Below are 23,420 nucleotides of genomic sequence, written 5' to 3' on the forward strand. Positions count from 1 at the left end.
AATATGCTGCCTTCATAAAGGAGTATTTGGAGTTGGGTCACATGTCTCCAGTCCCTGCTGATGCGAGCGTCACTGGTCAATACTTTCTTCCGCACCATTGTGTTTTAAAGGAGGACAGTTCAACAACCAAGCTTAAGGTTTTTTTTATGGATCTGCTGTCACCACTTTTGGAAATTGATTGAATGACGTGTTGATGTCTGACCCAGTTATTCAGCCAAAGTAACTGCATATTCTGTTAAGGTTTCGATGCCATCGGGTGGCCATTACTGGAGATATTTGTAAACTGTATCGTTGCGTCAGGGTTTTTCCTGAGGACAGCTATCTTCAGTAACTGCTCCGAGCCTTGGCGGGATTCCACCCAGGATGAGTTACAGGTTTTAAAGCTGGAAACGGTCACCTATGGAACGAAGCCTGCCTCATTTTTAGCAGTTCGGACAATGCATCAGTTGGCAGATGATGAGCAATTAATGTTTCCAAAGGGGGCCGAAATTCTACTTCGCGACTTTTATGTGGATGATCTGCTTTCCGGAGGCGACTCTATAGATGAAGCTATTAGCATAATGCAGCAAAAATCCGCGATCCTTGCCAAAGGCCATTTTCGGTTAAGGAAGTGGTGCTCCAATGTTGCTGACGTGCTGGATAAGGTGCCTGAAGAAGATCGGGAGTCTTTCCTAAGGTTTGATGATGGTAGCAACTTCACAAGGACACTGGGTCTTGCTTGGGATCATGCAACTGACCGCTTGCTATTTTCTTTTGAAGGGATTCATTCAATCTCAAAGCCAACTAGGCGCATCGTGCTTTTTTCAGTCGCTCGGCAAAGATCTTTCTCCAGAAATTGTGCCGTGAGAAGTTGTCCTGGGATGAAAGTCTTCCTCAAGCCCTTCACTGCAACAGAAATATGATTTGTAGCAGCTTTGTTAGTACGCAGCCCGCCGAATTCCCTAGATGGGTGCTAGCATCGAAATCCGAGGTAGAATTCCATGAATTCTGTTTTTTTTTTTTTTTTTTTTTAACGTTTCGAATGTTAAAATTTTATTCTTAAGATAAGCGCACTACTACCAAATTGACAGCTTAATCTAATCGTTTTTTACAAATTTTTTAAATATACTTAGTCTAAGCGTTACTTAGGGCAAGAGGTGATTTATTGGTTTTTTTATTTTAACTTATTTTTATTTATGATTATGTTGAAGGTGACGAAATTGGCTAGGTCAAGATCCGGTTGGGTTAGTCTTGAGGGTGGTGTCTTTTTAGTCTTCTTTTGACTCGATTAATTGGATCAGCGCTCCTGATAGCAGCGGTACCAAGTTTTTTAGCTAGGCTGTTGGGGTGCTCATTTAGACGTTCCATGTATTTCCGAGCAAGTTCCTGGAGCTTGTCTCCGATTTTAGGCACGTTGAGATCTCGTTCGAAGTCTCTGGTTCGTATAAACCACGGAGCTCCAGAGATCCTTCGAAGAGTTTTCTCTTGCAAAACCCGGATTTTGTTCAGGTTGGTTTTTGCAGCGATGCCATAAACCTGGAGTCCATAGAAAAGACTTGGCGCTAGTATAGACTTGTAAATCTGCACCTTACATCCAAGCGCGAGCTTATTGCGTGGTGTGAGGAGCCAGGACATCTGAGCCACTTTAGTCCTGAAAGAGTTTTGGATACAGGTAATGTGCCTGCCAAAAGTGAGTTTTTTGTCCAAGGTGACACCGAAATACTTGTATGCAAGAAGGGCTCTGATTGGGTTATCGTTGAGGTTGACTCCTGGGCAGGTACTTCGGCAATTGGTAAAAGTTACATTGGCACATTTGTCTGCGTTTACACGAATGTTTCAGTTCGTGGCCCATTGGTGAAATGCGTCCAGATACTCCTGCAATGCAAAAGTGGCTGCCAAGATACTACTGCTTTTGGTCAGGACAGCCGTGTCATCAGCGTAGGTCGCAATTAGCACGTCTTGTTCGTTCACTTCAGTGATTGGAGTTTTTGTAGGCATATCTGAAGCATAGATAGAGTATAGAGTAGGGCCGAGGACGCTACCTTGGGGAACACCAGCAGAGATCGGTTTGGTGGACGACTTGTATCCATCAGCAGATACGTGGAATGTGCGTTCTTCCAGGAAGCTTTTCACGAGCTGGAACAGCTGTGGCGTAAGAAGACTTTTGGCTTTATACAGGAGCCCAGGGTGCCATACTCTGTCAAAAGCCTGCTGAATGTCAAGGAAGGCAGCTACTGCATACTCCTTCTTCTCAAAGGCTTCTAAGGCAATGTTAACAACTCTGTGCAATTGCTCAGGAGTTCCATGTTGAAGACGAAAGCCGAACTGGAATTTTCGGGATCGCACTGGTGACATTCTCCACAGTAAGTAGCCTGTTCAGGATCAGCCTTTCCATGATTTTTCCCAGGGATGGTAAAAGACTAATGGGCCTGTATGAGTCCACGTCAGTTGGCAATTTTCCTGGTTTTGGGATCATATGTATGTTTGCCGATTTCCAAACTTTCGGAAAGTGTCCAACAGTTAGTATGCTGTTGAACAACGTCACCAGGAATTGCAAGGCTTGATCCGGTAAAAGTCGGATCGTCCTGTTGTCCAAAAGGTCTTCACCAGGAGTTTTCTTTGGCGAGAGTTTACCTACAAGGTCTTTCACTTCTGTCAGTGAGACAGGGTTAGCAGGCAGACTCATTTGAAATGGAGATTCTAGAAACTCTTCAACTTGTCGACGTATACTGTCAGGCGAGTATTCGTAAGGCTTGAAGCGTTGCTCAAGGTTGTTAGCAAACACTTCAGCTTTCTCTAGGCTCGTAAGGCACCAGCCACCTGAGGGATTTCTTATGGCTGATTTTGGGGTGGGCTGAGCCTTATACCGTTTTGTGATACGCCACAGCGAGTAGTTAGAACTAGCATCTGTGTCTAGGTTTTCCAAAAATCTGTCAATGGATGCTTGTTTTCTTCTGGCGAGCGCCTTACTTAGACAGTTAGCCAGCCGATTATATATCTGATGGATTCGGACGTCTCCCGTTCTTGAATATTCTCTTCTTACTCTTCGCTTTAGATTGAGGAGCGCACCAATTCTGGGTGGTAGCTGGGGATGTATAGATGTATCTGTATGTTGATGGTTGCTGGGTGCAGCTAACTCAGCAGCCTGGTTTATCATGCGCATGAAAAGGCTGATGGCATTGTCAATGTCAGAAGGTTCCTGGATTTCTATGCTAACCTCGCTCAGCTGTTCTAGGTGGACTTTGAAAGCGTTTAAATTGGCACCTCTGGCAAGGAGTCGCGAGCGCTGTGGTTTTCTCTCAGGTGTTGCGTGCAGTGTGGCCATTATAGGAGTGTGATCCGAGGATAGTTCATGGATTGTTCTTACTTGTAGCCTGTCTATAGCGTATCCATTGATAATGCAAAAATCAAGCGCTGTCGGTGTTAGTAGGGGGTTATATGAGTAAAAAGTGGGTACACCCGTGGAAAGTACTTGGTAATGCCCGTTCGCAATGACTTCTTGTAACAGCTTACCCTTTCTACAGGCTCGTGAGTTTCCCCACCATGCATGTTTGGCGTTATAATCACCGCCGGCAATGAACTTACTTCCAAATTCGGCCAGCAAGGATTCGAATTCTGATTGAACCCATGTTTCTGATGGAGGTAGATATATTGCCACTAATCTGACATTCCCTTCCGAAGTCTGTAATTGGACGCTCGCTATCTGTCTGTCGTTGCTAGAGCAGAGCCACCTCTGCTGTTGCCACTGGGGTGGTAAGCATGGTATATGAGATAGCCTGGCAAGTAGATGTGCTGACCGGCGCACATGTGTGTTTCTGTGGCAAGCATTATGTCTATGTTATGAGCGCTGAGGAATAATCGAAGCTCTTCAGATACTCTGACTAGTCCACGAGCGTTCCACAATCCGATGTTTAGTGATGGTTGAATCATTTCGGCAATCGCGCAATAAGAGCCTGGACTAGCTCTCTGAAAGCCTTGTTGGACTCTGCATTTTCCTGCATCAGCTTAAACAGAGTGTCCAGTTTGGAATTGATGTCGCGGATGGCAATATCTATCGCTGTGAATTTATGGCTGAGCCTAGGGTCAGAAGGAGAGCTTGCGTCAGTCTGCAGAGTTGAGCCAGTCCTTGCTGGACTCTCTTTGGGTCGAGCTATATCAGCATACGATATATTCGTTCTTAAGGCTTCAGCTGATATGAATCCACGCGAAGCGCGTGCTGGATGATTGGTTGTCGGGAGTCTAGGCCTCGGCTTTTGTTTTTTATTGTTTTCTATTCTGACTGGGCAGCTTGAATCTGTCGTGGCGTGGTTACCACCACAGTTTACGCACAAGTATGTGTCGCTCACACAGAGTAAGGAACCAGTAGCGTGAGGCCCACTACATTTACCACAAACTGGGTCCAGGACACAGTAGTTTTTCGAGTGCCCAAAAAGTTGACACCTTTGACATTGAAGCAATTCCTTTCTGCGGGAAGCACGCTCGACAGTGACTCTATATCTCCCAAGATTTGCTATTTTTAGGGAATCTGCTACGTTTGCACCCTGCTTTAGGTTGACATAAAACAAGTTTTGCCTAGTTTTAAAATTTATTGTGGCTTCATTATCATTTTCGTTAACCTCTATGTTCTTCCAATCTGTCTTTTTGGGGCAGTATATGTTAAGGACCTCAAAGCCGTTGTCAGTAAATCCCTGTTCAATCTGTGATTTCGGAACATTTGAATGGATTCCTTTGACAACTACTCTGAAGGCCTTGTCTTGTTTTAGCTGATGGTGCCAAAATTGGCAGTTAAGCGATGTCAGTGTTTTTACAGCTACCCTAAAAGCGTCAGAGTTGGCTGTATATATTCTAGAAACCCCAAATTTGGAAGTGCGAATGTTGTAGTTAGTGGAGCCAATGCTGTGATCAAGAGACTTTTCCAATAAGACCGGATCGCTTACGTTCGGTACACAAATAGCAGGAATCTTGTTGGATTTTGCGGAATGATCGACACCACGAGGTGGAATTGTATCCCCACTGATAGAGTCAACATCCTCCAGGTCCTGTTCCATTTTTTCTGCTTCAGCAGCCAGAATTGTGAATCGATTGTTACCCAATGCGTTTGCGGGGGAAGAATCGGCCGGCTTGTTGATCGCCGTTGTGGTCCGCAACTTAGTTTTGCGGATCGGGGGCGGAGTGCAGACAGGTAAAGAGGGCTGAGCCACGTCTTTTCGTTTTCGGCTGACTTTTCGTCCAGGAGCTTGGAACAGACATTTACTTGGCTTATTCGCTAACAGAGTTGATACATTTGTCAGCGGAGCATATGCTGCCGGCCGCAGTCGCAGCCACGGTGTAAGAAGAGGTATTGCCCAAGGTTTTTTTGGTGTTTGTAATGGTGCAGATAACACTAGTAGTAGAGTTACTGCTGATTGTCACCATGGAGCTGGTGATTGCTGTTTGATCAGGCATACCTGCAAGGTAGGCGGATTGATCCGAATGGCGGGCGCGGATTTGGGATCTTATATCTCCAGGGTCTGCACCAGCTATTTGTCTCATCTTCTCAAATTTATCGCTCCTTTTGCTAGGCTGCGAGCGAGCAGATGACTCTTCCATTATATCACTTGTCTTTATACTTATGACGTATAAAGGAAATGATATTCTGCAGAATAAGTTGTAAACAACCTCCCGCTTACGCAACGCGCAGAGCGAGGGGTATAGACACCACGCTTTAAGTCTCGCTTATCGCTGTTGGATTTCTCTACAATAGCAGCCACCGCTTCGCAGTGGTCGAAAATAGACTTCGTGTGCAAGGTGTACACACGAGCGGTAACGGATTGAAAGAGGTAATTATCGAACACACGTCTTTACTCCACGAATGCCGGGGGGGAACATGAATTCTGTGACGCCAGCATTGAGGCGTATGGGCATGCGTTTATGTCGTGTCCAGGGCGCAGGATCTGCAAGTTATTTACTCTGCTCAAAGTCCCGAGTTGCGCCGTTAAAGACTGTTACGGTGCCGAAGCTGGAGTTATCGGGAGCCGAGTTGTTGGCTCGACTTATGTCGGAAGTAGAGCAGTTGAAGGTCTACGTTGGTAAGTATTTTTGCTGGTGCGATTCTGCTGTGCCTCTGTCTTGGATTCGAGAAGAGCCCTCTCGGTTTAATGTTTTCGTCGCCAATCAAGTTTCGACCATTCAGAAACTAACTAGAGAAATGGAGTGGCGGTATGTTCCCACTTCTTTGAACCCAGCAGATATCCTGTCGCGTGGTGCTCTTCCCAATGAATTGGTTGAGTCGCTTACGTATACAAGTTTTCTCAACGAATTCGCGACAATGGTGTTACGGCTAGCGATATAAAATCTGGAACACAGCTGTTATTGCGGGTAGTGCAGCGTGTGCATTTTTGGGAGGACATAAAGGCTCTTCAAAATGGAAAAGAGATAGCGTTATCCAGTGCCCTTGCCTCATCCTCTCCCTTTTTGGACAAATTTGGACTGTTGCGCGTAGACGGTCGGCTAAAAAATTCGTCGTTGGATTTTGATAAACAGCATCCAATTATACTTCCAAGAAGCCATCCAGTTACGCAGGCTATAATTGTTGACTTCCATGAGAGAAATTTACATACTGGACCTCGCGCACTGTTGGCAGTTATCCGGTCCCAATATTGGCCAATTGGGGGGAGAAAACCCGTGACGAAGGCAGTACACAAATGCATCCGATGCTTCCGGACTAAGCCTCGGTTGTTGGAGCACATTATGGCTGATCTCCCGGAGCAAAGAGTTAGTGGCTCTCAGGTCTTTGGAGTCACTGGTGTGGATTTGTGTGGACCGTTCTATTATAAGCCGGAAGTGCGTAATAAGGCTCCAGTAAAATGTTACGTTAGCATTTTCATTTGTTTTGCTACCAAAGCCGTCCACCTGGAGCTTGTAAGAGATCTGTCCTCAATGTCTTTTTTACAGCTTTGAAGCGGTTTATATGCACCCGCCGAAGGCCTCAACATATTTGGGCTGACAACGCAACCAACTTTTTTGGAGCCAACCACAAGCTGAAGGAGCTGCGCAGATTATTTCTAAGCGAAGAGCATCAACGGGCACTGCTGGAGTTTTGCTCTATGGAGTCCATCGAATGGCATTTTATTCCTCGTCGATCTCCGCATTTCGGTGGTCTGTGGGAAGCGGCTGTTAAAACAGCCAAGCACCATTTTTACCGAGCTGTCGGATCTGCAGTTCTTGGATTCGGGGAGCTGCGAACGCTGCTGTGCCATATTGGGGCTGTTATAAATTGATGTTTTAACCATTTTTAATCGAGCCTGATGTCACAAAGCTGAACTTCAACCGGTTGTCTTTCCTGCAGCAGTCTTTCTGGTCCCGATGGAAGGAGGAGTACCTAAGCCTTCTCCAGCAGCGCTCCAAATGGCGCGCCTCCGGTCTGGAGTAAATCCCTGGTCGGGATCGTATCTTTCGAGTGGCGGTGATAAAAACCTCGTCTGGAATTACCAAGCGAGCATTGACTAAGCCGTGCCTTTTGCCCCTTAAGGATGAAGTTGGAGTAGAAGCCCCAACTGGGAGGAGAATGTCGGGTCAAGCAGCAAGCAACTAGTTTAAATATAATAATTAATTAGTAACTGATAATTTGTTGGTCGCAAACCGAATCTCTTTCGGCCGCTCGGCTTTGCTAATTCGGCGTTTAAAGTTAGCGAGCATCCGCTCAGCCTGTGGATGCACAGGTCCTTCCGCTGGTTGGCGCCACTCTCGTTCGTCTTCTTACTGCGCTCGCATCCTAAATTGGATTTCCCATATTATTCATAAATCCTAATTTCATATGCAGCCTGAATAAAGTTTATAACGTTGAACTTAATTAACTTCTTCGTTTTATTTTAATGGCATTGAAAATTTCAATGACCAAACACTCTGCATGCACCCTAAGCTGGTCTATCTGAAGATCATCCGGCTTTACCGGAGGAAACATTTAGAACGTTATAAAATTACATAAATTCGGCATTTTATTTTGTGGCGGATTACGGAATTGAAAATTCAATGACCAAACAGGAATCATTAATTATTACTCTACAAAAAAGGGAAAGAATCAAATGGTGCCATTTATAAAGGAATTTCTTTCAAAGATCTGACGGAAAATCTGACGCGTCTCAGATTTTCTGCTTCTGCCGTCTATATTAAATGATTTTTTCTTCTTTCAGAGAATAATGATTATTATCTGAGTTGCATTTTTTCGCTAAGAGAATAATGTTTTTTTTTATTTTTACCAGCAACCACGGCAAACGTTGTTTGGCCCTTTTTTGTTTTCTAGAAGGGCTAGCTGTTTTTGTTTGTTCATTTATTTTGGTTTGTGAGGAGAGTTTGTCTCCCCACACGCTAAGACAAAAAACCGGGGGCAAAGGAGGGCTGAGGAGGTGCAAAAGCGGCACAAGGGGGTCAAGCACCGGTCAACAACCTGGCAGCCAAGTGGAGTATCCCCAGGATCAGTACGGGGGGTTGGGAGGAATGTGAAAGCCAGGTGAGGGGCGAAACATCGCCACCCGTAGGAAGACGGAATCGACGTGGAACGTAACGGGTTCCGGCGAGGGGCTAAACACCGCCGCCCGTGGGAAGACGGAATCGACGTGGAACGTAACGGTTCCCAGAGCAGCAGTTAGACGATGGAAAGGTAGTTGAAGTGGGAGGGGAAATCAGCACGCCGCGCAGGCGTACCTTAGAAAGTGTGGCGTGGTGAGCAGCAGCGGTGGACCAAGGAGCAAAGGGGGGTTGCGACGCAGAAAGCAGCGGGCCCTGGAAGCCCACCGGTGCACCACATAGCAGCAGCAGAAATCCGTGGCCGGGAGAAACTAGGGCGCACGGACGGCGACCCGCCAACGGGAAAGTGGCGTGATTCTGGAAGCAGGATTAACGGCAGAAGCAGAATCCAGGAGGATTAACGGGCGCTCCAGTCAGTATAAAAGGAGGCCCATTGGAGCGAATCAAGACGAGTCTTTTAGAAAGCTTGTAACGTTGAGTGGAAGGACCGCCTGTGGAGAGCCCGACAGCCAAACGCAAGGAGAGCGTAAAGAACAAGTGAGGAAAGGATCCGTTGCTGGACGTTTTCCTCTACACACCCCGGGTAGTATAGTCGAGTTGGGCCATTCCCAAACACGGCAGTTAGCCTTGCAAGGAAGTGAGGAAAGGATAAGTCTGGCGTACGCCTTACCGACTCCTGAAATAGCAACCAACAGGCGTGGTCTTGCGAAACATGGATAGGCCGACTTGGAATCGCATGCCCGGTAATCATAAGACATACAGGACTGTCCGTTGCTGGACAGTTCCTCTACAAGCCCAGGGCATCAGAGTCGAGTAGGGCCATTCCCGAACACGGCAGGTAGCCTTGCAAGGAAGTGAGGAAGGGATAAGTCTGGTGTACGCTTTAACGACTCCTGACATCGCAACCAAAAGGTGTGGTCTCGCAGCGCGTATGCGCGGTGTCCCGGTGTAGCGGGAGCACGACGCACGGTCAGTAAAACGGCAACTTCTAATTCTGGTTCACTAGCGCGTATGCGCGGTGAATCCCAGGTTTAGCGGAGGCGAAAAGCACAGGCACTCCCAATCCTGGCACTAGCGCGTATGCGCGGTGTCCCGGTGTAGCGGAGGCTGCAGTCTGCATAAAACTATCCTGGCTTAGCGGGGGCTACAGTCCGCAGCCAACTTCCAAACTTCATTATTTGTGATTACTATTTCGCTGTAAGAGAAATCAAAAGTGTCTTGTAATAATTACGTTTAATAAATAAAGGTTTAACACCAAGTTGTATAATTAAAAAAATAAAATTTACATTTTTTTAATTCACTGAACTACAAACAATTTAACTGGCGCCCAACTCGTGGGGCCGCGTCACATAAAGCTCCAAAAAACTTGTTGAATGAAAAATAAGTTAAACATAAACGGAACTCGCGCGGTCAACAACTCAACATTTTTAGTGGAAAAATTAAAACATCCACCAAACGACACTACCAAGTGACAGTGATCGTTAACAACAAAGTATATGAAATAATCCATAAAATGTGAATTAAAACAAAGGTGGACCGAAATTTTAAACCAAACAATTACAAGAACACAAAACTAAAAAAATCAACGCACAAAAAAAAACAAACAAGAACAACAAAAACAAATAAAACGACAACTCCAACAAGAAGAACCAAGTAAGGAAGGCAGGACATTCTCAAATAAAAACGACAACTCGCTCCAACAAGAAAAACCAAGGAAGGAAGACAGGACATTCTCCATCCATTAATCAACTGTATCCAGGAAGGACGATCAACCACCAACCACACAGAAGGAAGACCCCAACGGGACAATATCGTGAGGAATTAATTTAAAATAATAAAAAAATTAAAGACTATAATTTAAGATCAGTGAATTTGAGAAAAATAATATAAGATTTATATATTGCAAAAAGTAGGATTTGCGATTTAACAAATAATATAAAGAATAAATCTGGAAGTTTTGATATAACAATGGCAACCGGAGGTTCAGCACCAAATTTTTCTGCAGGCAGTGTAGCCACAGCCGGCGGTTTAACAGTAGAATTGATAAACAGATTAATAAACGCTCAATTGAATGAAGTTAGCAGGAAAGTAGAATGTTTAGAAGGAAGGCTAGCCGCAGATGCAAAAACTGTGGAAGATTATAAAATACAAACAATTGACCCAGCTATAAAATGCGATACAACACTTGAAGTGGTAAAATCCTTACCAAATTTCACAGGGGAACCAACACAATATGTAGGTTGGAGGGAAGCTGCAGAAACTGTAATGAGTCTCTATAAAATTGAAAGTGAACAATATTTTATCGCCCTAACAATTTTACGAAATAAAATTATGGGAGCTGCCCATGATGCTCTTACCAATCATGGCACAGTTTTAAACTTTGAAGCAATCTTATCCCGATTGGACTTTATATATAGTGACAAACGACCAATACATGTTCTCGAGTCAGAACTAAGTATCCTCAGGCAAGGACGAATGACAATTACTGAGTACTATAACGAAGTCAATAAAAATTTGACCTTACTAATAAACAAAACCACAATGACACACGGAAAGGACAGTGTAATTACCAATGAAACAAACGATTCAATAAGGGGAAATGCTCTACGAGTATTTATATCCGGACTTAATGGATCTATTTCAGAAACTCTTTTCTCATTAAATCCACCAGATTTGCCCAATGCTTTGGCAAAGGTCCAAGAATTAGAGTCAAACCACTTCCGTGCTCAATTCGCAAATAGGTTTAATGGATTTAAAAATGAAAGTAAATATCGGGGAAACAACTTACGATTTGATCAAATACGACAAAATAAGAATACCACTAAAATGGGAAATAATTTTAATCATAACCAAAATTACAATTGTCCACAAAAGGGAAATTTTTGGCAAAATAATAATCAAAATAATAGTCAAAAGCAACAAGCTATCGGATGTTGATGAAGCCAATGGATGTTGATCCACAGATTCAACTCCAGAATAAATCTAATAACAATCGGCAGCCGAGCCAAAATTCGCAGGCAAATAGTAACCAAGGAAGATATATTAAATGACAGGCAAACGATAATCAAGGTAGATATAATAATAATTATTATCAAAATAAAAATCGTTCAAATTTCTATAGCACAAATCAAAATAGAGAGCAGACCCCTACAGAGGAATGACTTATTTAAATAGAATAGATCGAAAAACCAAGAAGCATCTAAAATTTTTAATAGATACAGGAGCCACTGCTTGTTACATAAAAAGGGGATTTTTTGAAAATAAAAACGAGCTACCTATATACAAAAAGGTAACAACAGTTCATGTCTACTCAATTATTAGGTATTACCATATTATAAATATATTTGAAACAAAACAATTATTTTATGAAATCGAAGGTTTAGAATCTGATATTCTAATTGGATTCAATCTATTAAGAAAAATTGGAGCTATAATAAATATAGATAAGGGAATCTTGGAATATAATGGGAAACAGGAGAAGTTAAAATATTATGATAATGAGGAGAAAAACGAAATACGTTTAATTGAAGAAAATAATATTCTTCCGTTAAAAGAATTTATTATAAAAAAGTATTTTGATGATAATGGTAGCAAAAACCCAGATTCATTATTTGTTGAAAATAGTGAGAAAAGCTTGGGAGTTAAAAATACCGAGAACGCTGACGTAGAAGTATCCGTCAACAAAAATATAAATATCTTGGGAACTAAAAATCCAGAGAACGCCGACGTAGAAATATCCGTCAACAAAAATAAAAATGTCTTGGGAACTAAAAATCCTGAGAACGCCGACGTAGAAATGACCGTCAATAAAATTAAAAATATCTTGGGAATTAAAAATCCTGAGAACGCCGACGTAGAAATATCCGTCAACAAAAATAAAAATATGTTGGAAATTAAAAATCCTGAGAGTGCCGACGAAGTAAATACCGTCAAAAATCAAATAAATAATATAGGTACCGACCAATTAACCGGATTGAGGGAAAAGATAGTTCACTATATTGAAAAGGAGCATTCAAAGATAAATATGCAAATTCCTTTTAGAACAGACATAAAGGGGGAAATAAATCTTATCCACGATAGGCCAATATACGGGAAGCAATATCCGTATGCTCTATCTGTCAACGACTTCGTGAATAGCGAAATCAAAAGAATGTTATCAGAAAAAATAATAAGGCCTAGCAGAAGCCCTTACAATTCACCACTTCTGGTAGACCCAAAAAAAGTAGAGAATCAAGACGGAAGCCGTAAATTAAGACTCGTCATTGATTATAAAAAATTAAATGAAAGTACCATACCTGACAGGTACCCAATGCAAGACCTATCAGTAATTCTATCAAATTTTGGAAAAGCAAGATATTTTTCAACAATAGATTTAGAGTCAGGTTTTCATCAGATACTAATGAAAGAATCTGATGTCGAAAAAACACCCTTTTCAATAAATAATGGAAAATACGAATTTTTAAGAATGCCATTCGGATTAACAAATGCACCAAGAATCTTTTAGAGAGCAATGGATGATATTCTAAGAGAACAAATAGGGAAAACATGTCATGTCTATATGGACGACATTATAATATTACCAAACTCAATTGAACAACAGATCTATACAAATCTAAACAAAATTATAAATATATTATTGAGGGCAAACATGAAAATCTCTTTAGAAAAATCTAAGATTTTCAAACGCGAAACCCGTTTTCTAGGATACATGGTATCCTATAACGTAATCAAGACAGACCCAGAGAAAATTGAAACCATTAGTAAATATCCGCTTTCAGAAAATATTCGGGAACTAAGAAGTTTTCTAGGTTTTACGGGCTGTTATAGAAAATTTGTTGCAAACTACGCCTACATAGCCAAACCTCTAAAAAAATATCTTGGAGGTCATAATGGCAAAATCTCAAAAAGAATGTCAACAAAAATGATAATTCAGCTGGATGAACCAGCAATTAAAGCTTTTAACGAGCTGAAAGAAAATCTCATTGCTCAAGTAGAACTAGTTCAACCGGACTATAAAAAAAATTTACCTTGACCACCGACGCTTCAGACGTCGCAATTGATGCAGTTTTATCTCAAGAAGGAAAACCAATTACTTTTATTTCAAAAACCTTGTCTAAAACAGAACAAGCTTATGCTACTAATAAGAAGGAACTTTTAGCGATAGTATGGCCTCTTAAAAATCTAAGAAATTACTTATACGGAGTTATTGGAATTGAAATTCAAACCGACCATCAAACTTTATCTTACACAATTTCAGATAAAAATCCCAATGTAGATATGAAAGGATGGTATTCTCTCATACAAAGTTTAAGCCCGGTACAACAAATGTAGTTGCAGACGCATTATCTCGAATTCAGATAAATAATATTACTGACAGCGATATAGAACAAACAGACCAGTCAGACTCAGATCAGAACACACTGCATTCAGCTGAAAGTAGTTTTCAAAATGTAATACAAGAGACCCGTAAACCGTTAAATCAATTAAAACAACAACTGTTATTACGACACGACATTTAATTGAATATGACACACCAGAAAATTTAATAACTATATTAAGAGAGTATCTTCCACCTAACATTACGGTAGGAATTCATTGTACCTTAGAGGACTTATTTCAAATTCAATTACCTTTAAAAAATAATTTCACAAACACATTCCCTTTTACAAGAATCTTTCTACAAGACGTGGAAAACGAGGAAGATAAAGCTATAATAATAGAAGAAACGCACAGCCGTGCTCATAGGGGGCTAGAAGAGAATTACAAACAGATCAGTAAATTATATTATTGGCCAAACTGTTCTAAAAAATTAAAAGAATATATTAAAAATTGCATGATTTGTAACGAAAATAAATATAACAGGCACCCAATAAAAATTCCAATTGGGGAAGCCCCAACTCCAAGTAAAGAAGGAGAAAATTTACACATTGATATATATTACGCGCAAGGTCTTACTTTCATAACTTGTATTGACGCTTACTCAAAATTTCTAGTAGTAAAAGAAATCCAAAATAAATTAAATATCGAAAATAAAGTAATGGAACTTCTTCAGCATTTTCCACAAGCAAAAGTAATAATGACCGATAATGAACCGAGCTTTACCTCGGCCCAATTTAAATCTTTCGCACAAAGGTGCAATTTAACTTTACATTACGCAGACCCGAGGCACAGCACGTCAAACGGACAGGTTGAAGGGGCACATTCTACATTAACAGAATTAGCTCGATGCATTAAAGAAGAATTTAATTTAACTGACTTTTCCGAAATAGTAATAAGAGCCGCTCAAGAATATAATCAGAGCATTCATTCTACAACGAACCAAAAACCTTTTGACGTACTATATAATAAAAAAGAGCACGATAACATTCCTCAACTTTTGAAAAATACTCAAGAGAAAATGTTGGAAACACATAAAGAAAACAGAAAAAAAAAAGAATATCATGTAGAACATGTAGTCCAGTGGTGTCCAAAACTGCCTTACGGCAGAGCATGAAACAACACATATGAACGAAATCACACGCACACATAGAACGAAAAAGTCGGTGTGTTTCAAGAAGTTCACTGAGAGAAAAGAAATGTGTAGTTTTTTTTTATTACAGTTATTATATTATTAATACAAAATATTGGACAAAAACAAAAAAAAAAAAATTTTGTGCAAAGAAAATGGTCTCTAAATTCTCAGTCATTTTTTCGATAAAAATAAGCATCAACCGCTCGACTCGCTTGCTCGCTAATAAGTGCACTCCAGCTAAATCTCAGTGAAGGCAAGAGACCTGCCTCGTGAGAAGGCAATATCTCCATCTCTATTGCACACGCATAAGAAGTATCGGCACTCCAACAACAAAATTCATTCGGATTAGTACGATTGAGGAGAATAGGGAAAACACGAAAAATTGTTTTTGTAATTGCCCTTTGCTTATGCTGGGACCAACGATGCTTATGGCGTGAGGAACGAGTCTTATGGAGTGAGCAGTCGCACACAACTCGGTATGCATGAGCATTTGCAAAAACAAATGAGCAGCGAGAGCAATGGGATGAGCACCACTGATGTAGTCTATAAAAAGAAACACGGGGAAAGAAATAAACTTAAAACCAGATATAAAAAACAAATAGTTAAAGAAAATTTACTTAACAAAATAATAATCAACAATAGAAATATAATTATTCACAAAGATAATATAAAATTCGAAGTATTTATATATCATCCTTTTTTTCTTTCCTTTCCCAGAAAATGTTTTATCAGGTGCTCATACTACACCTTATTATACCCTTGCAGAGGGTATTATAATTTTGGTCAAAAGTGTGCAACGCAGTGAAGGAGACATCTCCGACCCTATAAAGTATATATATTCTTGATCAGGATCACCTCCTGAGTTGATATGAGCATGTCCGTCTGTCCGTCTGTCCGTCTGTCCGTCTGTCTGTCCGTCTGTCTGTCTGTTTCTACGCGAACTAGTCTCTCAGTTTTGATGCTATCGTCTTGAAACTTTGCACACACCCTTCTTTCCTTTGCACGCAGTATATAAGTCGGAACGGCCTGGATCGGCCGACTATATCTTATAGCTGCCATATAACTGATTGATCGGAAATGGTATAACTTTGGTGTTTTTAGAGTTAGAGAGTTCAAATTTGACATGAGAGCTATTTTTGGTAAAATATTACGTCATTCCAAATTTCATAAGGATCGGCCGACTATATCCCATAGCTGCCATATAACTGAACGATCGGAAATGGTATTTGGTAGAAATATCAACTTTCGTATTTTTGAAGATAGAAGTTTGGGACTTTTTTTAGATTTTGTATTGTAATAAATTGGATTTTATATTCCTATTCCCATAAGGATCGGCCAACTATATCCGATGTTTGAGATATATATCCGGTTTTAAGTGCAAGGGTATATAAACTTCGGCTCCGCCCGAAGTTAGCTTTCCTTTCTTGTTTTATTAACAAAATCAGAAATAATTGACTATGTCACGAATATCTTCTATTTAAGGACAATAAAGACGTATTGACGTATCGTACGATTCATACGCAGATTTATTCCATGTAACTAACTTCAGCTTTTATAAAGAAATAATAAATTTGGAATCAGATAATATTAAAAGGGATACTAATAAAAGGTCACAAAGGGAAATTAAATATGACATAAAAGTAATAGAACTAATTTTATCACAATTAATATCAACTAGATCAAAAAGAGGGATAAATGAGTTAGGCACCGTGTGGAAATGGTTAGCTGGAACTCCGGACCATGATGATTTTATTACAGTTCAGAATAAAATTAATGAATTAATTGAAAACAATAATAAGCAGTCTATTATAAATTCCCGATTATTCAAAGAAATAGAATCTCTTTCCGATGATTTTAAAAAAGTATTTATTGATCAAGATCTACCACTTCGAAAACATCGCTTGCGATTATTAACATTTGATCTGCAAAATGTAATTGACACAATCACTCTAGCAAAAATAGACGTTCTTAATACCAAAATTTTTAACAATGGTGACATCTTGGAAATATTAAAAAATGAACAAAAAACAGTAATTATAGCTGATTTAATGGACATCTCTTCTTTTAAAATCGCATTGCTTAAAGAACTTTTAATAATTTATATAAAATACCCAATCAAGTCGCAAAATGCGAAAATGTTTTTTACGAATAACTTTTTAACGTTCTTACGAACTTTTTAATAATTTTGCACTCTAAGTAACAAAAAAACTTGTTTTACCCGATTATTAAATGGTGAGAAATCAACCTGTAAAAAAATAAGAGAAAAAATAAGAGAGAAACAACTCCCATTTAAACGGTTTGTTTTTAATAACATTTAATGGTACAACTAAAATTAAATATATCTCATATACCAATTTGGAAAATAAAATTCTTGAATACGTAACTACGAACCACTTCAAAAATTATGAAATATCCGATTACATATTATCAAATAACTCTGATCTTTCTTTAGATAATATAAACATTTTAAACCCTTTCGTTAAAATTAAGAATACTTAAATATCGCTTACCTTTATATTATTAATTTTAATCATTATATATTTGATTCTTTCACTTTGAACCATTTGAAAATTTGAACCAAGAAAATTTTTTAACAGAATTAAGAGATCATTTAAACGAATTTCATATTGAATCGGGACGATCCATTTTAGAAGGGGGAGAGTTATCCAACCCGTAAATACAGGCCACTTATGGCTTTTATAAACAATATTTTCAATCTCTGCATTTGCCTTTGGCTTTGTCTTTGGCTCAATTATCCAACCCATATCCATCCAGGCCACTTATGGCTTTCCAGTTATTAATTTTATAAACAATATTTGCTTTCGGCTTTGTCTTTGGCTCTGAGGTCCGATCTCGATTCCCCATAAACAAATTAAAATCAAAAGTAAACATCAGCTTCCCTCCGAAGCCCAATCAATTACGCCTTTTGCGTTTCAAGTACCCACCAAATTGCATCAATCGTCTTAATCGAATTTCACAATAAGATGCGACATTTTCATCTTAAGCCTCTAATCTAAACACAACTGATGGCCGAGGTTCTTTGGATCAGATTTAGAATTAAGAAGTCAGTCCTATTTTGACCGAGACCGCGAACGGTTGACAACAAATATTTAAGAGAAATCAAAAGTGTCTTGTGTTACGTCACGTAACTTACGTGTCGATAGTCGCTGCAAGCGATGGCACGACGGGGCTAGGGATGGCACATCGGAGCAAATTGAATGGTCCCGAGAAAGAAGTCAGGACGAACCGGGCGGGATCCAACCGCTGTGATTGAAAGGAAAGACGGGATCGAGGAGACACAAAAAAAAAAAAAGGAAAGAGAACGGCAACAGGAGGAGGACACGTGGGAAAAAATTATTAAAAATTCCCAATAATTTTCTACGGAGCTCTTACTACATTTCGAAGAAAGAGGACTTGGAGCTCGTCAACCAACTGGAGCCACCCGAAGGCGAAAATTGGAACTTGGTCACCATTCCCGGGTGGCCCACAGGTTTTTTTGGAAAATTTAAAAAATACCTGTAACCCTGTCCGTATCCTAGCGTAGATTATAAACCTATTTATTTAAATTATTTATTTGTTATTTTTTTTTTTTTGTAATTAATCTATTAACTGTATTCGTCCCAAGGTGCTTTGGTTAGGTGTTAGGTTAATTCATCTATATATATAAAAGAACAACGTGTTTTATGTTACAACACTTATAAATCAAGAACGGAAGAACAGATTTGAGTGAAAATTGGTAGGGAGGTAGCTTAGAGCCAGGAGAAGGACATAGGATACTTTTTGTCCCGTTCGACAGCGTTCCTCCCTGGCCCATACTTTTTTATTTAGGCAGACAGCTAAGAAGAAAATGTCAAATGTCAAAATGTCAGTTACAAACGAAGTCAAATTCATAGTCAGGCTCTCAAATTTAACAACGAACCAAAAAGATTGTGTTGCGCTTCCGGGAAAGTGAAATTGCCTCAACTTGAAGCACCACTAGAGCCTCTGCACTCTCTATTGATATTTTTAAGAAATCAATATTAAAACTATTTCTATTAAATAAATAATTAACAAGTGGATTGAAGTGAAGTGAAGTTTAATTAATAATGCCGCGACCAAGACGATCGAATCTTTCCCGACAAAGCCGTAATGCAAGAAGAATACAAAATACTGCATATGAAAGGACTGAAGAAGAACGAGAAATTGCACGTGAACAGAGCCGCAAAAGTAAGGCTCGACTTCGTGCTTCTCAAATAGATTTTAATTTGCGACGAAAAATTTTAGCTGATTTGAATCGAGCTGCGTTTCGATACGATTGCAGCAATGATTACAGCTTGCATCCTAGCGTTTGCATTGGGCAAATTGACGTTGTTTGCGAGTATTGTGGTGCATTAAAGTTTTCCGGAGAAACGCCTGGATTATGCTGCGTTAATGATAAAGTGAAGTTGCCAGTAATTCCAAGATCTGCGGCTGCCGACGAAATAAACGCTTGCCTCAAATCGTCAAATCTATGGCGCTATGTGAAGAAACTGCAGCTGATAACAAACATGAGAGTTACATTGCTTAATGATACATCTGCTGAAGATTTCGGAGCAATTGCTGACTATCGGTAATGGTCAAGTACCTGTCGATGAATCGAGCGGATTAATATCATTTCCAAATAATTTTTGTAATTTTGTCTCATCAAAAGACGAACTTATCAACAATGTATTTCCAAATATTATTTCTAACTACAAAAATAATGAATGGTTGAGTGAGCGAGCAATTTTAGCGGCTAAGAATAAAGATGTAGATGACCTGAACTACATAATTCAAAATAAGATCATTGGAACAATGCATTCATTCAAATCTATTGACTGCGTCACAAATGAAGATGAAGCCACCAACTATCCAATTGAATTTTTAAACTCTTTGGACGTGCCTGGCTTACCACCGCACAATTTACGCCTAAAGGTTGGCTCCGTAGTAATCATGCTTCGAAACATAAACCAACCAAAACTGTGCAACGGTACGCGTTTGGTGGTTAGTAAATTGATGAACAATGTAATTTACGCTACGATAATGATAGGAAAATTCAAAGGTGAGGAAGTTCTAATTCCGAGGATCCCGATGATCCCAACCGATATGCCGTTTGAATTTAAAAGACTTCAATTTCCGATACGTCTTGCATTTGCCATGACAATCAACAAATCACAAGCCCAATCCTTAAAAGTTTGTGGTTTAAATCTAGAACATTCATGTTTTTCCCATGGTCAATTATACGTGGCATGTTCACGGGTCGGAAGACCATCTGCGTTGTTTGTTTTTGCGCCTGATAATAAAAAAAAAAATGTCGTGTATCACAAGGTGCTTGAGTGAAGAGCAACCTATATACTAAAATACAGAAATAATAATGAATGATTAAGGAGGAGAAACAAAGAATATTGTATACCCACAAGTATTACAGAATTTAATTAATTTGAAAATTATTCTTTTTTGTTTGACTTATTTTTTATGCGTGCAACAACAATATGCCACAGCGAAACGTGGCAGGGTACTGCTAGTATTTAATATTTAAGAGTATTATCCACTGAAGGTATAAAAGATGAAATAAAAAAAAAATTGAATTAGAATGAAATGTGAGTGATAAAATATAGAGGAGGGAAAGTGAAAACGCGTAATCCAGAATGTGAGAGTGCAGATCGATTGTGATGATCCCACGGATCCAGGATCTGGACCAAGGATGGGAAGCCTTCGTGGTGTCCAATACCGTAGGTTCTCGTGTCCGCTGTGTTTTTGTTTTGCTGATTTGATGAATGGTGTAACGTAGCCGTTTTTACTTTTGCTTGTTTGGAATTTATTTATTTTTATACCCTTGCAGAGGGTATTATAATTTTGGTCAAAAGTGTGCAACGCAGTGAAGGAGACATCTCCGACCCTATAAAGTATATATATTCTTGATCAGGATCACCTCCTGAGTTGATATGAGCATGTCCGTCTGTCCGTCTGTCCGTCTGTCTGTCCGTCTGTCTGTCCGTCTGTCTGTCCGTCTGTCTGTCCGTCTGTCTGTTTCTACGCGAACTAGTCTCTCAGTTTTATAGCTATCGTCTTGAAACTTTGCACACACCCTTCTTTCCTTTGCACGCAGTATATAAGTCGGAACGGCCCGGATCGGCCGACTATATCCTATAGCTGCCATATAACTGATTGATCGGAAATTGTATAACTTTGACGTTTTTAAAGTTACAGAGTTCAAATTTGACATGAGTGCTATTTTTGGCAAAACATTACGACATGCCAAATTTCGAAAGGATCGGCCGACTATATCCTATAGCTGTCATATAACTGAACGATCGGAAATGACCCAACTTTCGTGTTGTTAAAGATAGAAAGCTGGAACTTGGTACAGATTATATTCTTGGTCAGTTAATCCGATCTACCAAATTTCATAACGATCGACCGACTATATCTTATAGCTGCCATATAACTGAACGATCGGAAATGGTTTTTGGTAGAAATACCACTTTTGGTGTTTTTGAAGATAGAAGCTTGAGACTTTTTTTAGATTTTGTATTGTAATAAATTGGATTATATATTCATATTTCCATAAGGATCGGCCAACTATATCCGATGTTTGCGATATATATCCGGTTTAAACTGCAAGGGTATATAAACTTCGGCTCCGCCCGAAGTTAGCTTTCCTTTCTTGTTTTTTTGTTGAATTAGTGTATTATTATTTATTCACCGTATCTATTTTTTTTTGTGAGGCTGTCTTTTGGGGTTTTCCGGGTGTTCCCATCCCTGTAGGTGTTAACGCGTGCTAGCCGGCGAAGTGAAAAATCCCTACAAGAAAAGAAACAGGCAGACCCTTACACTTGTAATAATTACGTTTAATAAATAAAGGCTTAACACCAAGTTGTATAATTAAAAAAATAAAATTTACTTTTTTTAATTCACCGAACTACAAACAATTTAACTTGCATACAGGCACTATTTAGTGCCGTATCATTAAAAATTAAAAAAAATACCGATTACGAAAATTTTTTATATCAAAAGATATAAAAAGCTTCAGCTTCAAAAGATCCTAAAGCTTCAGACTTTGATTTTTTAATTACAATATCAAATTGAGCAAGGATTGGCTTAAGAGATCACACATTTGTTCAGTATGCATGATAAAAACAAATCTTTTTGGAAGCTTGATTCAGTTAATCATTACAATTTTTCTAGATGGCCATGACTTTATGAAAAATATAAATTTAAAGCTCATATTTATATAACGAAAATATAGCTTAAAAACTATAACAAATAAGAAACTCTGTTTTTGGACTGTTTTTGGAAAGCCAAAAATAAAACATGCTCTACTAATTTGAATAAGAAGTAAAAAATGTTCCATAAAAAATATATGTTATATTATATAAGTTATATTCACCGCTTCAGGACTCAGTTTACTAAGCATCCGGAGCATTTTGTAACATTGAAAGCACTAAGCGTAAATATGTTTTTTTCCTTCGCTGCTTTGACGTAAAACTCATCGACAAATACCGATCAGGCAATTGCCGATCTTTTTGAACAGCGTTATATTTATAAAATCGAAACAGCCATTCTTATTTTTTCCCCATCTTTTTTTAAAAGTGTCTTATTATAGAATCTATAAATGCTAAGCCCATTTATTCGCTAGGCTCCGAAGGATTAACAGTGTTCTGAAAAACTGCGCCGGGACCCTGTGCAAACCTCTTCTAAAACTCTTCAATCTATCTCTTGAATCTTCGATAATTCACCGTATGTGGAAGAAATTGTCTGATCAGGCAGCAGCACAGCGGCTTGATGTTAATGTTTAAATAATGTTAATGTCATGTTTAGTGTAATGTTTATTTATTTAGGCTTAAGTTTGCACAAAGCGCTTATTTGGTCACAAGCCGACTCTCTCTCGGCCGCTCGATTCAACGGGCCTTTCTTTAGAGAGTTTAAGCTCCGCAATGTCTAGGTCGGGCCGCCCTCTCCATTATCGAGAGCTTTAGCTTCGCGTATGACTAGTCGGGCCGCCCTCTCTGTACATTGCTTGAGTCTCTGCATGCACCATAAGCTGGACTATCTGCAGACCATCCGGCTTCATCTGCATGCAAGAAGAAACATTTATAACGTTTTAAAATTACATAAATTCGGCATTTTTTTTTGGTGGGGATTACGGAATTGAAAACCCCCAAAGACCAAACAGGAACCTTTAATTATTCCTCTACAAAAAATGGGAAAAAATCAAACGTTGCCATTTGTAGAGGAATTTAAAAATTTGTAGCCATTCCAAAGATCTGGCGGAAAATGTGACGCTTCTCAGATTTTCTGCTTCTGCCGTCTTTATTAAGTGATTTTTTTTCTTCTTTCAGAGAATAATGACTATTTCTGATTTTCATTTTTTCGCTAAGAGAATAATGTTTTTTTTTATTTTTACTAGCAACCCCGGCAAACGTTT

At 39.4% G+C, this 23,420-nt stretch overlaps 1 protein-coding gene across 1 annotated transcript in view; it reads right to left on the reverse strand.

Moving 5' to 3' along the window:
- LOC108120168 (angiopoietin-1) overlaps window positions 1-22,399 on the reverse strand; it is a 155,483-nt gene extending 133,084 nt beyond the window's left edge. The window contains exon 1 of the mRNA XM_070278217.1: window positions 22,383-22,399. The gene's annotated coding sequence lies outside the window, so the exon portion shown is untranslated. The remainder of the gene's footprint in view (window positions 1-22,382) is intronic.
- Between the last annotated feature and the right edge of the window lie 1,021 nt (window positions 22,400-23,420).

The sequence above is a fragment of the Drosophila bipectinata genome, chromosome 2R (assembly GCF_030179905.1).
Source record: "Drosophila bipectinata strain 14024-0381.07 chromosome 2R, DbipHiC1v2, whole genome shotgun sequence".
Classification (NCBI taxonomy): domain Eukaryota; kingdom Metazoa; phylum Arthropoda; class Insecta; order Diptera; family Drosophilidae; genus Drosophila; species Drosophila bipectinata.